The sequence below is a fragment of the Sus scrofa genome, chromosome 1 (assembly GCF_000003025.6).
Source record: "Sus scrofa isolate TJ Tabasco breed Duroc chromosome 1, Sscrofa11.1, whole genome shotgun sequence".
Taxonomy (NCBI): Eukaryota; Metazoa; Chordata; class Mammalia; order Artiodactyla; family Suidae; genus Sus; species Sus scrofa.
This window is the reverse complement of record NC_010443.5, coordinates 260,788,731-260,805,006: the sequence shown is the minus strand read 5'-3', so window position 1 is coordinate 260,805,006 and position 16,276 is coordinate 260,788,731.

Sequence of the window (16,276 nt, the reverse complement as noted above, 5' to 3'; positions counted from 1 at the left end):
AGTACAGATTTCAAGAACACAGTCCAGTCATCCTAGTGTTTTATTTTTGCTCATTAATGCACAGTCAGGGATGGGGGTTGTCAGGTGTGCTTTTGTATTTCAGGCCTCTGCGAGTTCAGAGAGGAGATTGTCCATCTGTGAGAGTTTCACAGGAAAGCAAACATTCCCGAGTGTGTTGGTTCAGCAGATTTAGCCATGTAAGGAGACTCCTGAGCTGGTTGATCATTCAAGCTTTAAGGGCACAGAGCCTGAACTCTATTTGAGTGGTAATCAGAAAAAAAAGTTATGAAGACTGTGTGTCAGCCTAAACTGACTAAGCGGTTTTTTTTCTTTATTTCTTATTTTCTCCCCCAAGATACTGTGTCTTGAGAACAGGAACTATATCTTACTCTTCTCTGTACCCATGTTGCCTACAAGAGGGACTGGATGGAATGGCCCTTGGGTGGGTTTACGTTGATTCCTATAATCCAGCGTTCTCACAATGTGTAATTTCCTTACAGCACATTCACATCACCCTGGACTTGGTAGGAATGCAAATTACTGGGCGGGACCCCAGACCTAATGAATCAGAAGCTCTGAGGTGGAGTCCAGCAGGTGGTTCCCAAGCTGGCTAAGGTTGTGCACCACTGCTATTATCTAGTCTGTTCTGCCACCTACTGGAATCCTTAGGAACAGCATCTGGTAATGAGCAGAATACATTAATTATACTAAGGCCTTTCTTGCATTTAAAAGTTACAGCCAGGGAGTTCCCGTCGTGGCGCAGTGGTTAACGAATCCGACTAGGAACCATGAGGTTGCGGGTTCGGTCCCTGCCCTTGCTCGGTGGGTTAACGATCCGGCGTTGCCGTGAGCTGTGGTGTAGGTTGCAGACGCGGCTCGGATCCTGCGTTGCTGTGGCTCTGGCGTAGGCCGGTGGCTACAGCTCTGATTCAACCCCTAGCCTGGGAACTTCCATATGCCGCGGGAGCGGCCCAAGAAATAGCAACAACAACAAAAGACAAAAAGACAAAAGACAAAAAAAAATAAAATAAAATAAAATAAAATAAAAATAAAAGTTACAGCCACTCAGAATGTGTTCGAAAACTGGAGTTGCCTTGTACTTAATTTTTAGTTAAGGGCATTTCATGTCAAGATATCAGCAGGCAGTCTACATAAACTCATCCCTATTGTTTTAAAAATAAATGCCTTTAATTTTGCACTAAAATTTCTCTTATCATGCACTGGAATAATACACAGCTACCAAATAATGCTATGAAGAATAATTCATGGGGACATGCAAAAACATAAGGTGAAAAACAGGATTAAAACTGGCACACATGGGAATTCCCATTGTGGCTGAGTGGTAACAAACCCAACTAGTATCCCTGAGAATTCGGGTTCGATCCCTGGCCTCACTAAGTGGGTCGGCGATCTGGTGTTGCTGTGAGCTGTAGTATAGGCCACAGATGCAGCTCGGATCTGGTGTGGCTGTGGCTGTGGCATAGGCCAGCAGCTGCAGCTCTGATTAGAAACCCTCGCCTGGGGCTTTTCAATATGCTGCAGGTGTGGCCCCTAAAAAGAAAAAAAAAGGCATACACGGAGTTCCCACTGTGGCACAATGGGATTGGCAGCATCTTTGCAGCACCAGGACACAGGTTCCACACCCAGCTCAGCACAGTGCGTTAAAGGATCTGATTTTGGCAAGTGCCAACATTGGAAACTTTTTTAAAAGATTAGTAAGGGAGTTCCCATCGTGGCTCAGCGGTAATGAACCCAACTAGTATCCATGAGGATGCAGGTTCAATCCCTGCCCTTGCTCAGCGGGTCAAGGATCTGGCATTGCTGTGAGCTGTGGTGTAGGTCACAGACGTGGCTCAGAGCTGGCATGGCTGCGTCTGTGGCCCGCAGCTGTAGCTCCAATTCGACCCCTAGCCTGGAAACTTCCCTATGTCATGGGTTTTGCCCTAAAAAGACAAAAAAAAAAAAAAAAAGTATAGTAGGAATCAAATACGCCTATTCATTCTCTCTCTCTCTCTTTTGGCTGCTCCCGAAGTATGCAGAAGTTCCCTGGGCCACGAATCGCACCTGCGCAACAGCAGCGATAACGCTGGGTCCCTTACCTGCTGAGCCACCAGAGAACTCTAGGGCTATTCATTGCTTAAACTACAAATGTTAAATTCCAATGAAATACAAGTGATGATAAATCAACTAACAAAAAATGCCTACCTGGAGTTCCCCTCATGGCTCAGTGGTTAACAAACCCAACTAGTATCCATGAGGATGTGGGTTCAATCCCTGGCCTCACTCAGTGGGTTAAGGATCTGGCCTTGCCATGAGCTGTGGTGTAGGTCACAGATGCGGCTCTAATCCAGCGTTGCTGTGGCTGTGGTATAAGCCAGTGGGTACAGCTCCAATTGGACCCCTAGCGTGGAAACCTCCATATGCAGTGGGTGTGGCCCTAAACAAAAAAGAAAGAAAAGTTCCTTAAGAGAAGATTGGAACTGTCCATGATCAGTTAATATGAAAGAAATGTTCAGTTCAAGATTGTATTTTTTTACGATAAAGATAAATTCTTTATCAGCAGTCCAATTCAGATTTTTAGTTTTGCCATTAACCAAGTTGGGGAATCTCAATTCACATGTATATATTCAGCAAGAGTAAAAGATATTTAGCCATAGTTTCAGGCTTAACTAAGTATGAACTACTACCCCGAAATGATGTAAATAACTTACTTTTTTTTTTCAATAACATTTTGTTCCAGGAAGCTCATGAGACTTCTCTTTTAAAAGATGGCAGGTTCATCTTGCCTTTATTTTCTGCCCTTCTCTAGACTCAACATGATAGTAAAGGAATAAAAAGCAGTATATAAAGGCCCAAGAGCAAAGAGAGCTGAGGAGGAGGCACTTGTAAATGGGAGAGTTGCGAGAACATTTCTGAAGTTAAAGCAGATGTGTATGGAGGAGTGATGACTAATTTAGCAGATGAGGATGCCCAAAGGATAGTTCGTGCAACAGTGCTAAATCCTCATGTAGGCGGAAAATCCTAAGAAAGAAGTAGCAGTATAAACACCTTGTTTAAAAATATGGAGTTAAATATGTGTGGGGAGGGGGGGGCAGTCAGCTCTGTGGCTCTCTGTAGGGCAAGACTCAGGGATTGGAAACTGCTCGTTTTATTCCAAGTGTATTAGTTCATTCTAAGTGTTCTGAAGGTAGAACTGTTTTTTCTTTTTTTTTTCTTTTTTTTTTTTTTTGCTATTTCTTTGGGCCGCTTCTTCGGCATATGGAGGTTCCCAGGCTAGGGGTCGAATCGGAGCTGTAGCCTCCGGCCTATGCCAGAGCCACAGCAACACGGGATCCGAGCCGCGTCTGCAACCTACACCACAGCTCACGGCAACGCCGGATTGTTAACCCACTGAGCAAGGGCAGGGACCGAACCCGCAACCTCATGGTTCCTAGTCGGATTCATCAACCACTGCGCCACGACGGGAACTCCAGAACTGTTTTTCATTTCAAGCTCTATATATTTTGACAGTATTTAAATACCTTTTTTTTTAACCTTGTAGAAGGTAGATTGGATTTAGCATGGAGATGATGGCTTAGTGTATCCTATAGGGTAGCATGACAAAGGAGCCTCTGTGTCCCCAGAGGTGATCAGCCACTTACGTGTCAAAAATGTGATAGAACTATAGTTCAAAAAGGTATGTGTACCCATATGTTCCTAGCAGCACCATTCACGATAGCCAAGAGATGGAAATAACCTAAATGTCCATCAACAGATGAATGGATTAAAAAGATGTGGTGTAAGAGTTCCTACTGTGGCTCAGGGGTTAAGGACCCTGCATTGTCTCTGTGAGGATTTGGGTTCAATCCCTGGCCTGGCTCAGTGGGTTAAGGATCCGGTGCTGTCACAAGCTGCAGTGTAGGTCAAAGACGTGGCTCTGATGTGGCATTGCTGTGGCTGTGGTGTAGGCCAGCAGCCGCAGCTCCAATTTGACCCCTAGCCCTGGAACTTTCATATACAGATGTGGCTCTAAAAAGACAAAAAAAAAAAAAAAAAAGTACTATATACACAATGGAATACTACTCAGCCATAAAAAGAACAAAATAATGCCATTTGAAGCAACATGGATGAAACTAGAGACTCTCATACTAAGTGAAGTCAGTCAGAAAGAGAAAGACAAATTCCGTATGTTACTTATGTGTGGAATCTAAAATATGGCAGACATTAACCTATCTACAGCACAGAAACAGACACACAGACATAGAGAACAGACTTGTGGTTACCAAGGGGGAGGGGGGAGGGAGTGGGATGGACTGGGAGTTTGGGGTTAGTAGATGCAAACTATTACATTCGGAGTGGATGAGCAGTGAGGTCCTACCGTATAGCACAGGGAACTATATCCAGTCTCGGGATAGAACGTGATGGATGATATGAGAAAAAGAATGCATATAGATATGTATGACTGGGTCACTTTGCTGTACAGCAGAAATTGGCACAACATTGTAAATCAGCTACACTTCAATAAAAATGCATTAAAATGTGATAGAGAAGAATTAATACTGAGTACCCAGTATAAGCCAGACAGTTCTATGGATACCACCTAATGTTTTGCCCCCATTCACATTTGGAGAGCTGAGGCTTAGGGAGTTATATTTGCCTGGACTAAGGGCACAAGCCAGAGGTTTCCCCATCCATCGCCTGACTTCCCCATCACCAGAGGTTCACTCAGGCCTTCATGGGCATTTGTGCACCTGGATGAGATCACAAGCTGGTGTGGTCCAGGTAAGAGGTGAAGGCGCCTTTTAGGGAAACAGGACTTTCCAGAATGGAATGTACCTGGGTGGGGCATTGTCATGGATTGTGGGGACAGGTCTGGCCCAAGTCTCTTTTCCCTGGATACTGAGTCACCTCCTGGCTCCCATCAGCTTCTCTCTGCAGTGTAGGTGGGGGGCGGGGTGGGAAGTAGGGGGAAGGAGTAAATGCCTCATAGGACTCAGTACACTGGAATGGTTGCCCCATCATTCATCCCAACAACAATGAATGAAGACTTCTATATTCCCACAATCTTCTCAACATTTGTCATTATCAAGATTTCTTGTACCACCTCCTTAACAGGTATAAAGTGTTATTGGTGTTTTATTTGTTTTTCTGATCATCAGTGACATTGAATATCTTTATATACTACCTTCCACTGGGCTTTTAGTTCTCTTGTAAATTGCGTATTTCTATGCAATTATGTGTGATAGTTTGAAAATATGTCAGCAAATTCATTGACACTCCCCTCTTTAAGAAGTGGAAACTTGGAGTTCCTATTGTGGCACAGTGGTTAACAAATCTGACTAGGAACCATGAGGTTTCGGGTTCGGTCCCTGCCCTTGCTCAGTGGGTTAAGGATCCAGCGTTGCCGTGAGCTGTGGTATAGGTTGCAGACGCGGCTCGGATCCCACATTGCCGTGGCTCTGGCATAGGCCGGCGGCTACAGCTCTGATTCGACCTCTAGCCTGGGAGCCTCCATATGCCGTGGGAGCAGCTCAAGAAAAGGCAAAAAAGACAAAAAAAACAAAAACAAACCAAAAACAAAAACCCTTAGGAATCAATGTAACCCAAGAGGCACAAGACTTAATACACTTACAACTGCAAAATACTGCTGAAAGAAATTAATGAAGACATATAAATGAAAAGATTTCCATTCATGGATTGGAAGACAATGTTATCAAGTTTACAATACTGCCCATATAGATTTAGTGCAATTCCCATTAAAATCCCAATGGTGTTTTCTGAAGAAATAGAAAAACCTATCCTAAAATTCATATATAATTTCAAGGGACCCGTAATGGTAAAAATAATCTTGAAAAAGAATGACAAAGTTGAACTCACACTTCATGATTTCAAAACTTACTGCAAAGCCACAGTAATCCAAACAGTATATTACCGGTAGAAGGATAGACACATAGACCAGTTGAACAGAATTGAAAGCCCAGAAGCAAACCCTCAGATCTATGATCAAATGAGTTGTCCGCAAGGAAGCCAAGACTATTACATGGGGGAAAATACAGTCTCAACAAATAGTGCTGGAAAAACTGAATAGCCATGTGCAAAAGAATAAAGTTGGACCCTTGCCTTACACCATATACAAAAACTAACTCAAAATAGATCAAAGACCTAAATTTAAGAGCAAAAGCCATAAAAGTCTTAAAATGGGAGAAAACCTGCATGACCTTGGATTTGGCAATTGTTTCGTAAAAGACACAAAAAGGCAACAAAAGAAAAAGTAGATACATTGAACTTCATTAACATTAAAAACATTATTTTGGCCACATCCTTAGCATGTGGAAGTTCTGGGGCCAAGGATCAAACCAGTGCCTGTGCTTGTGACCTGTGCCACAGCTCCAACAACATAGGATGCATGGGAACTGCCTAAAAACTTGTGTGTACCAAATGATACTATCAAAAGAGTGAAAAGACAAACCTCAGAATGGGAAAAATATTTGAAGATCATATATCTGATAATAGTTTAATATCTAGAATATATAAAGTACTCCTACAACTCAACCAAAAAAACCCCCTAACAACCCAATTAAAAAATGGACAGGGAGTTCCTTGGTGGCCTAGCAGTTAAGGATTCTGTGTTGTTACTGCTATGGCTCAAGTTCCATCATAGTTTGGGAACTTTAGCATTCTGTGGGTGCTGCCAAAAATAATAATAATAATAATTAAATAATAAATAATTTAGAATGTACAAAGGACTTGAATAGATGCTTCCCCAAAGAAGATGTACACATAGCCAAAAAGCACATGAAAAGATGCTCAACATCACTAATCTTTTTTTTTTTTTTTCTTGTCTTTTTCCCGTTTCTTGGGCCGCTCCTGCGGCATATGGAGGTTCCCAGGCTAGGGCTCTAATCGGAGCTGTAGCCACCAGCCTACACCACAGCCACAGCAACGTGGGATCCGAGCCACATCTGTGACCTACACCACAGCTCACGGCAATGCCAGATCCTTAATCCACTGAGCAAGGCCAGGGATCATACCTGCAACCTCGTGGTTCCCAGTCGGATTCGTTAACCACTGCGTCACAACAGGAACTCCAACATCACTAATCTTTAAGGAAATACAAATCAAAAACATAATGAGATAGCATCTCATATTCATTTGGATGGCTACTATCGAAAAGGTAAGAAGTTGGAGTTCCCGTTGTGGCACAGCAGAAACGAATCTGACTAGGAACCATGAGGTTTTAGGTTCCATCCCTGGCCTTGCTCCAGTAGGTTAAGGATCCGGTGTTGCCGTGAGCTGTGGTGTAGGTCACAGACAAGTCTTGGATCTGGCGTTGCTGTGGCTGTGGTGTAGGCCGGCAGCTGTAGCTCTGATTGGATCCCTAGCCTGGGAACCTCCATATGCCTCCGGTGCAGCTCTAAAAAGAAAAAAAAAAAAAAAAGCTAAGTAACAAGTGTTGGCAAGTTTGTGGAGACATTAGACATTGCCTTAGACATTGCTGGTACGAGTATAAAATGGTATAGCCTCTATTGAAAACACTTTGGTGATTCCTCAAAAAGTTAAACATAGAATGATCATGTGACCCATCAGTCCCACTCTTATGTAAATACCAGACTCACACAGAGACTTATATATCAGCAATCACAGCAGCATTGCTCATAGTAGCCAAAAAGGTAAAAACAACCCAAGTATCCATCAGCAGAGGAGTATACACTAAAATTCCCATTGTGGTGCAGTGGAAACAAATCCAAATAGTGTCCATGAGGACACAGGTCTGATCCCTGGCCCCCTCAGTGGGTTAAGGATCTGGCATTGCCGTGAGCTGCGGTGTAGGCCTGCAGCTGTAGCTCCGATTAGACCCCTAGCCTGGGAACGTCCATAAGCTGTGGGTGGGTCCCTAAAAAGCAAAAACAAACAAACAAAAGTGTCATATATACACAATGGAATATTATTCAGCAATAAAAATGAATGAAATTCTGATAAATGCTACAACATGCATGAACCTTAAAACACATATTAGGTAAGATAACCCAGAGACAAAATGACACATATTGTATGATGCTACTGGTGGAATCAGGTCACCAGAGGCTTGGGAAGAGGAGAGAATAAGTTATTGCTTAACACATATGGAGTTTCTGTTGGGATAATGAAAAATTTTGGAAATAAATAGTGGTGATGATTGCACAACACTGCAAATGTGACTGATGTCACTGAACTACAATTTAAGATGGTTAAAATGGCAAAATTATCTTATATGTAACTTATCACAGTAAGAGAACATACTGAAAAAGTTAAGTTAGCATCACATACAATTGCAGTTCTGGCTTTAGAGCTCAGCAGTGAAGGCATTTAATTCTTTTTTTTTTTTTTTCTTTTTCTTTTTTTTACATCTGTCTCTGGAACACCCCATTCTTTGTTTTGTGTTTGTTTGTTTTTTGTCTTTTCGATGGCCACTCCCATGGCGTATGGAGGTTCCCAGGCTAGGGGTTGAATTGGAGCTGGAGCTGCTGGCCTACACCACAGTGACAGCAACGTGGGATCGAAGCCATGTCTGCAACCTGCACCACAGCTTGCAGCCACGCCGGATCCTTAACCCACTGAGCCAGGCCAGGGATCGAACCCAACACCTCATGGTTCCTAGTTGGAGTTGTTTCCGCTGTGCCATGACAGGAACTCCATTTTTTGTTTTTGTTTGTTTGTTTTTTAATGAACTGGGTTAAACCCTTTTTTATGAAAGATTTAAATGATTGGTTAAGCCCAGAAGGTGGGAGAAATTTCAGTTTCTGCCAAGACCAGCTCAGCAGGATGGGGCTGAAGAACGGGTAATGTGGAACTTAAGGAAAAAAAGTTTACATAAAACAAGACACAGAGACATTTATCTTAATTAAAGGTGGGAACTGGGGGACTCAAGGTCTCAGGGACCAAGAGCCCTGCCTCAAGAAACCACACTGCTTTTATGGTGCTCTTGAGGATTACATCAAGTGGAAAGGGGGTTATAGGTGCAGGATATAGGGTTTTTTTTTTTATTATTTTATAAGTTCTTTTATTATTTTAAAAGTCACTTAGCTGGTAGATGGTTAAACTTTTACTCTAAACTTTAGGCATTTAAGAATCATTAGCATTTGAGTTAGCTATCTATGCATAGCATTTCAGAGAATCCTCACTGTGCTTCCTCAAAGGGCATGCCTATTTGCAGCAACCCTTTGTGCCTAGGTTTGCACCTTGGTTCTCTTTGCTAATGAATATTCTGCTAATGATCACTCATAAACCACTTGGCCATGAGGTTCCTCTTTCTCTTATTCTTTAGAGGACATATCATGCTTGTGCAAATGGCGTGCCAGTCTGCACAGGTCCGGCGCGCCTAGTCCAATGTATCATGTCCTCATTCATCTGACCCCGCGAATAACCAATGACTTTAGGTCTTTGTTCTTAAGCTTAAGTCATTTACCATCACTGTGGACTGTTTCTCAAGCAGGAAGACGGGACAAAGTAAAGAAGGACAAGATGGAGTTTTCAGAAAAAAGGCTAAGAAAATATTATAAAAACATGTCTCGCAACAAGTTTCAGGTAACTGTGGAAATTTACTGGCTCACATATAAGCAAAGTCTTTAAAATGTTTCATGTCATTTTGTTCTTTCATTAATATTTTAAAAGAAATGCTGCATAAGTAGTATTCTTTAGCATAGAGGAAGATATCAGGTGGAAAATCACAGACACTGATAATCTTGACTTGAAAAGTGATTGAGAAGAAGTGGACTCAATGTGCACAGGTTTTAGGAGTATCTTAACCAATGTGCTTTACTCTTTTTAAATGGATAAACAAAATTGAGGTATATCCGTATGGTGGGATACTACACAGCAACAAAAAAGGAAAATCTATCAACACATACAATAACATGGATGAACTTCAAATTATCATGCTGAGTGAAATAAGCAATACACCAAAAGAATGTAAGCTAAATGATTCTATTTATGCAAAATTCTCTACATAAAACTAATCTCAAGAGACAGAAAGTGCATACAAAATAAGGAAGTTCCTTTGTTCCTTCCTGGGTTAAGGATTCAGCGTTGCTGCAGCTGTGGTGCAGCCTGCATCAGCAGTGTGGCTTCAGTCCCTGGCCCAGGAACTTCCACATGCCTCAGGTATGGACAAAAAAAAGAGAGAGAGACAGAAAGCAGATCAGCAGTTGTCTGGGCATAGAAGCGGAAGGAAGCATGGATTACAGGCAACGGGAGGAAGCTTTGTGGGAGATCTTCATTATCCTGATTATAGTGATGGTTTCGCAGATGTATATTTATGTCAAAACTCATTAAATTGAATACTTTCAACAAGTGCATCTTACTGTATGTTAATTATATATCATTCACGTTGTAAAAAATGATTTCCAGAGTTCCTGTTATGGCTCATCGGGCTAAGGACCTAATGTTGTCTCTATAAGGATGTGGGTTCAATCTCTAGCCTCACTCACTGGGTTAAGGATTGGGCCTAGCTGCAAGCTGCAGTGTAATTCGAAGATGTGGCTCCGATCCAGTGTTTTTGAGGCTGTGGTATAGGCCTCAGCTGCAGCTCTGATTCAACCCCTAGCTCAGGAACTTCCATTTGCTGCAAGTGTGGCTATTAAAAAAAAAAAAAAAAAAAAGATTTCTCTTTTTTGTTTTACACTTTTTTTTTTTTTTTTTGGCTGTACCCATAGCATGCAGAAGTTATGGGGCCAGGGATTGAACCCATGCCATAGCAGTGACCCAAGCCACAGCAGTGACAATGCCAGATCCTTAACCCACTGAGCCACCAGGGAATTCCCAGTTTGCTTTAAAATGCCTTATTTTCCTAAGTGTATTCTTGGACAGTCTATTAAAAATCACGTTGCTTCAGACAGTAGATGTTTGTCCTTTTACCGTGGTTCTGGTCCTCAGGTGGCTCATTAGTTTGATCTCTGAGCTCACCTTCCCCTGGGACAGCAGCAGCTCTGTGCAGCAGTGTTTTTAGGGGGAAGGGCCAAAGATCAGGCTGTAGTCTGTGTCTCTCCCCCTAGGTTTAAGGAGAGAATAGGGGACAAGCCCCACATCACAGAACCCCAGAACCCGCAGAATCACTCTCGATCCCTCTGATTTAACACCACCTTGCTAGATGGGATTAAGTCTCTGGTCAGGGATTTGTCCTTACCTAAATAGTAAGCAGCACTGGCAGGAGGCGGTCTCTCCGGGGCATCATCTCTAGTTCCATTTTATTTTCCTTCTCACTGGGGCTTCCTGCTTTCCTGATAGGCTGAACCGTGTGGCAACCTGTGCAGCTGGTTTCACATGGGAAGGGGCAGATGTGGTTATCCCATGACAGCGTCTGGGTGAAGCAATAGCCAACCTTAAAGGTCTTTCCTCCAACTTATCCTTTCTCTGCTCCCTCCACCAGCCTTTCCCCCAGGCTGCAGGTACACCTTCGGCACTGCCAGCTTCCCAAGCCAGATCCAAACAGGACTGGAAGATTCTTTTTATGTCTTGTTTTACAAGTTCCTCAATTCCAGACTTCCATTTCACTTAAATAATTTCTCCAGGATGGATTTTGAGGGAGAGAGAGAGAAAGCCTAGAGTTAATTTAGCATCTTAATAGGGAACCCATCATTTATTTGATCTGATTTAAGATCACTTCTGGAATTCCCGTCCTGGCTCAGTGGAAACAAATCTGACTAGCATCCATGAGGACGAAGGCTCGATCCCTGGCCTCAGTCAGTGAGTTAAGGATCAGGCATTGCTGTGAGCTATGGTATAGGTCACAGAGGTGGCTTGGATCTGGCTTTGTGGTGGTTGTGGTGTAGGCCAGCAGCTCCAGCTCCAATTCAACCCCTAGCCCGGGAACCTCCATATGCCACGGGTGCGGCCCTAAAAAGACAAAAATAAATAAATAAAACCACTTCATATTCTTTGAAGAGGTAGTCTAGGTCTGAGAATCAGGTCCTGAATATCACAGAAGAACGTTAAAGACAATAAGAACTACAGAAAAGTGGAAAATACTTTGCTGATTCAGAAGCCAGGAAAATAAAGATTTATTTAAAATTTTTTAAATTAAAATACACTTGATTTACAATGAATAAAGAACTTTTATATCTATTTATTCCTTTTTTTATAGCTACACCTGTGGCATGTGGAAGTTCCCAGGCTACGGGTCAAATCAGAGCTGCAGCTGCAGGCCTACATCACAGCCATGGCAACACCAGATCCAAGCCTCATCTGCAGCCCACGCTGAATTTGCAGCAATGCAGGATCCTTAACCCACTGAGCAAGGCCAGGGATCAAACCCACAGCCTCATGGATACTGGTCCGGTTCTTAACCCACTGAGCCACAACGGAACTCCTAAAGAACTTTTAGACATATTTCAACAAATACTTGAGAACTGTATCCTTTCAAGTTCACAGTTCATGAATGCGAGTGACTAGCATTACCCTGTTCTGAGTGACAGGAAAACCTGAAATATAAAGAATTCTAAATAAGGAGTTCCCGTTGTGGCACAGTGGAAACGAATCTGACTAGGAACCATGAGGTTGCGGGTTCGATCCCTGGCCTTGTTCAGTAGGTTGAGGATCTGGTGTTGCTATTAGCTGTGGTGTAGGTCGCAGACGCAGCTCAGATCTAGAGTTGCTGTGGCTGTGGTGTAGGCTGGCAGCTACAGCTCTGATTCAACCCCTAGCCTGGGAACCTCCATAAAAAAAAAAAAAAAAAAAAAAAAAAAGAATTCTAAATAAGCTAAAATGTTAGCTTACACTAGTACACATTGCATTTAACAAATCCCACTGGCCTCCAGGTTATATTCTGCTTTGTGGTCTTTGTTCTGACTGTTCCATTTGCCTAGCCCACATTTCTCCCAGATCTGCACAGATCCTGCCTCTTCTCAGTACTTAGAACTCCTCAAATTTCACCTTTCTAGAGATTTCCGTGACCATTTCCCCCAAGCCCCCATGTCCAACTCCAATCCCTTTCAAACTCCTTATATGCTTATGGTTTTTTCTTCTCAGTATTATCTCCATCTGAAAGTATACATCTATTAATTAATTTATTTATTTTTTATTATGCAATGAATTTATTACATTCATAGTTGTACAATGATCATCACAATCCAGTTTTATAGGATTTCCATCCCACAACCCCAGCGCATCCCCCCACCCCCAAACTGTCTCCTCCAAGTTTTTCAAAATCTATGTCAGTATCTGTTCTGCAAAGAAGTTCATTCTGTCCTTTTTCCAGATTCCACATGTCAGTGAAAGCATTTGATGCTGGTGTCTCATTGTATGGCTGACTTCACTTAGTGTGATAATTTCTAGGTTCATCCAAGTTGCTAAAAATTCTGGTATTTTGTTCCTTTTAATGGCTGAGTAATATTCCATTGTGTATATGTACCACATCTTCTTGATCCACTCGTCTGTTGATGGACATTTAGGTTGGTTTTTTTTTTTTTTTTTTTTTTTTTTTTTGTCTTTTTGCTATTTCTTTGGGCCGCTCCCGCGGCATATGGAGGTTCCCAGGCTAGGGGTCCAATCGGAGCTGTAGCTGCCGGCCTACACCACAGCCACAGCAACTCAAGATCTGAGCCGCGTCTGTGACCTACACCACAGCTCACGGCAACGCCAGATCCTTAACCCACTGAGCAAGGGCAGGGACCAAACCCGCAACCTCATGGTTTCTAGTCGGATTCGTTATAGGTTGTTTAATTTACTTATTTATTGACTGTCTTCATCCATACAAGGTTGAGGGCTTCCCCTTTCTTGTTCAACAAGATACAGACTTCCTATACCTGGAGTATTATAATGCTTGGCTCAGAGTATGTCCTCAGTAAGTAATTGTTAAATACATGAATAATTCTCTGTACGTTGCTATTTCTATCCACTATCTGTTGCTCTGTAATATTCTACTCTGAAGCTTAGTGGCTTAAAATAATTTATTGTTTCTCACAATTCAGTAGATTAACTGGATCTGCTGGACTCACCCGGGCTCACCCAGGGAGCTGCAATCACCTGGTGGCTGGTCTGGGGTACACTATCCAGATGGCCCGACTCACATGTCTAGGACCTCAGCTGGGGCAGTTGGGCTTCTCCACATCATCTTTTAACATCAGCTTCCATTCTCCGTGGCAGAAGCCTTCCAAAAGGCAAAGGTATAAGCAGCAAGTCCTTGAGGTCAAGGCTCTAGAATTCCTCAAGCCACCTCCTCCATGTTCTCTTGGTTGAAGCAAATCACGAAGCTGCCCCACAATCAAGGGCTAAGGAATAGACTCCACCTCTTTTTTTTTTTTTTTCTTTTTTTTTTTTTTGTATTTTCTAGGGTCACACCTGAAGCTTATGGAGGTTCCCAGGCTAGGGGTCCAATCAGAGCTGTAGCCGCTGGCCTCCGCCAGAGCCACAGCAATGCAGGATCCAAGCTGTGTCTTCGACCTACACCACAGCTCATGGCAAGGCCTGATATCTAATCCACTGAGCAAGGCCGGGGATTGAACCTGCAACCTCATGGTCAGATTCGTTAACCACTGAGCCACAACGGGAACTCTGACTCCACCTCTTGATGGGAGAAATGACAAAATATTATGACTCCATTTTCCCATCTACCACTTTGCTCCAAAGCAATTTTCCTAGTTTTTAAACAGCAGAAGAGCTATAGGAATCATTCACCATTGCCCAGCCCAGTGCCTGGCACTTAGGAAGCCTTCACTCTTTTTTTTTTTCTAGGGCTGCACCCCCAGCACATGGAGGTTCCCAGGCTAGGGGTCTAATTTGAGTTGTAGCCGCCGGCCTACAGCACAGGCGCAGCAATATGGGATCTGAGCCACATCTTCAACCTACACCACAGCTCATGGCAATGCCGGCTCCTCAACCCACTGAGCGAGGCCAGGGATCGAACCCGCAACCTCATGGTTCCTAGTTGGATTCGTAAATGCCGCGCCACAACGGGAACTCCATGGAGGCCTTCACTCTTGGTCCAGTGACTGGATGAAATTGCGATGGCCATTCCTCTAGACACATTGGCCAATTCTGCCCCCTAGTGGAACTTCAGGATTGGAGCCTGGGGACAATTCCTGTCTTGGAAGATGGAACTGTAGGATTCCAGGCTACAGATTAAGGCCATGGTCCTAAAGTTTAGCATAGGTACGATGTATATAAGGATCTTATTAAAAACAGAAGACTCTGACAACCATTTTCAAAATAAATCTGACAACTGATTTAAAAAAAAAACAAGACGATTCCTGGGCCCCATCCCAATAAATTTAGTAAGTCTAGATAGGTCCAAATCATTGAGTCGTAGGCTTTTATTTAGGCCTTGGTGGGAACTGGTATTGGAGGGTGACGCTCTGTGTAGGATATAGGACCCACAGTTTAAGTACACAGAGATATGCACTGGAAAACAGCTCTGCCACTAAGTACCTGTAATCCTGGGACATTCACTTAATCTCTCTGGTCCTCAGTTCTCTCATCTGTAAAATGGGGTTAATGAGAGCTGTCTTATAACGTTGCTGTGAGATTAGAAATAGTGCCTAGTTACCATGAATAATAGTCAGGCCCTAACTCAATAAGTGGAGGCTAATAATGCTGCTAGTGAAATATGGCAGACAGAGGTCTATGGGGATGTAGAGTGTACTATAGACATTTGGCAACTATGAGCAGACTTCAAATACTTTAAAGTAGAACAAGAAGAGCAGGAATCATATCTGTTCATCACTGACTACCAGGATCTAGTGTGTCGCAAATGTCACATAGCAGGTGCCCACAAATAGTTTTGTAATGAATGAATGAAGTTATCATCTCCTGTCTTTGTCAATGTCAATGTTTGTTCCCCTGGTGTTTATTTCCCTATCAGCTCTGGTTGTACCAGAAGTTTGGGGTGTGTGTGTGTGTGAAGTTATTTTAAGTTCTCCAGATGCATTTTGTTTTGCAGTCACCTCAACACAGACTAAAGTATCAGGGTCAAATTGTTTTTATTTTTATTTTATTATTATTATTACTATTTTGGCATTTTTGGCCACTGCATATGGAGCTCCTGGGCCAGGGATCAGAGCCACAGTCTCAACCTAAGCCACAGCTGCTGCAACGCCAGATCCCTAACCCATTGTGCAGCGCTAGGGATTGAACCCATGTCCCAGTGGCTCCCAAGACTGCCAATCCTACTGCACCACAGTAGGAGCTCGGTCTTTTTTTTTTTTTTTTTTTTTTTTTGCTTTTTTTAGGGCCGCATTCGCAGCACGTGGAAGGTTCCAGGCTAGGGATTGGATTGGAGTTGTAGCTGCCAGCCTACAGCACAGCCACAGCAACGCCAGATCCGAGC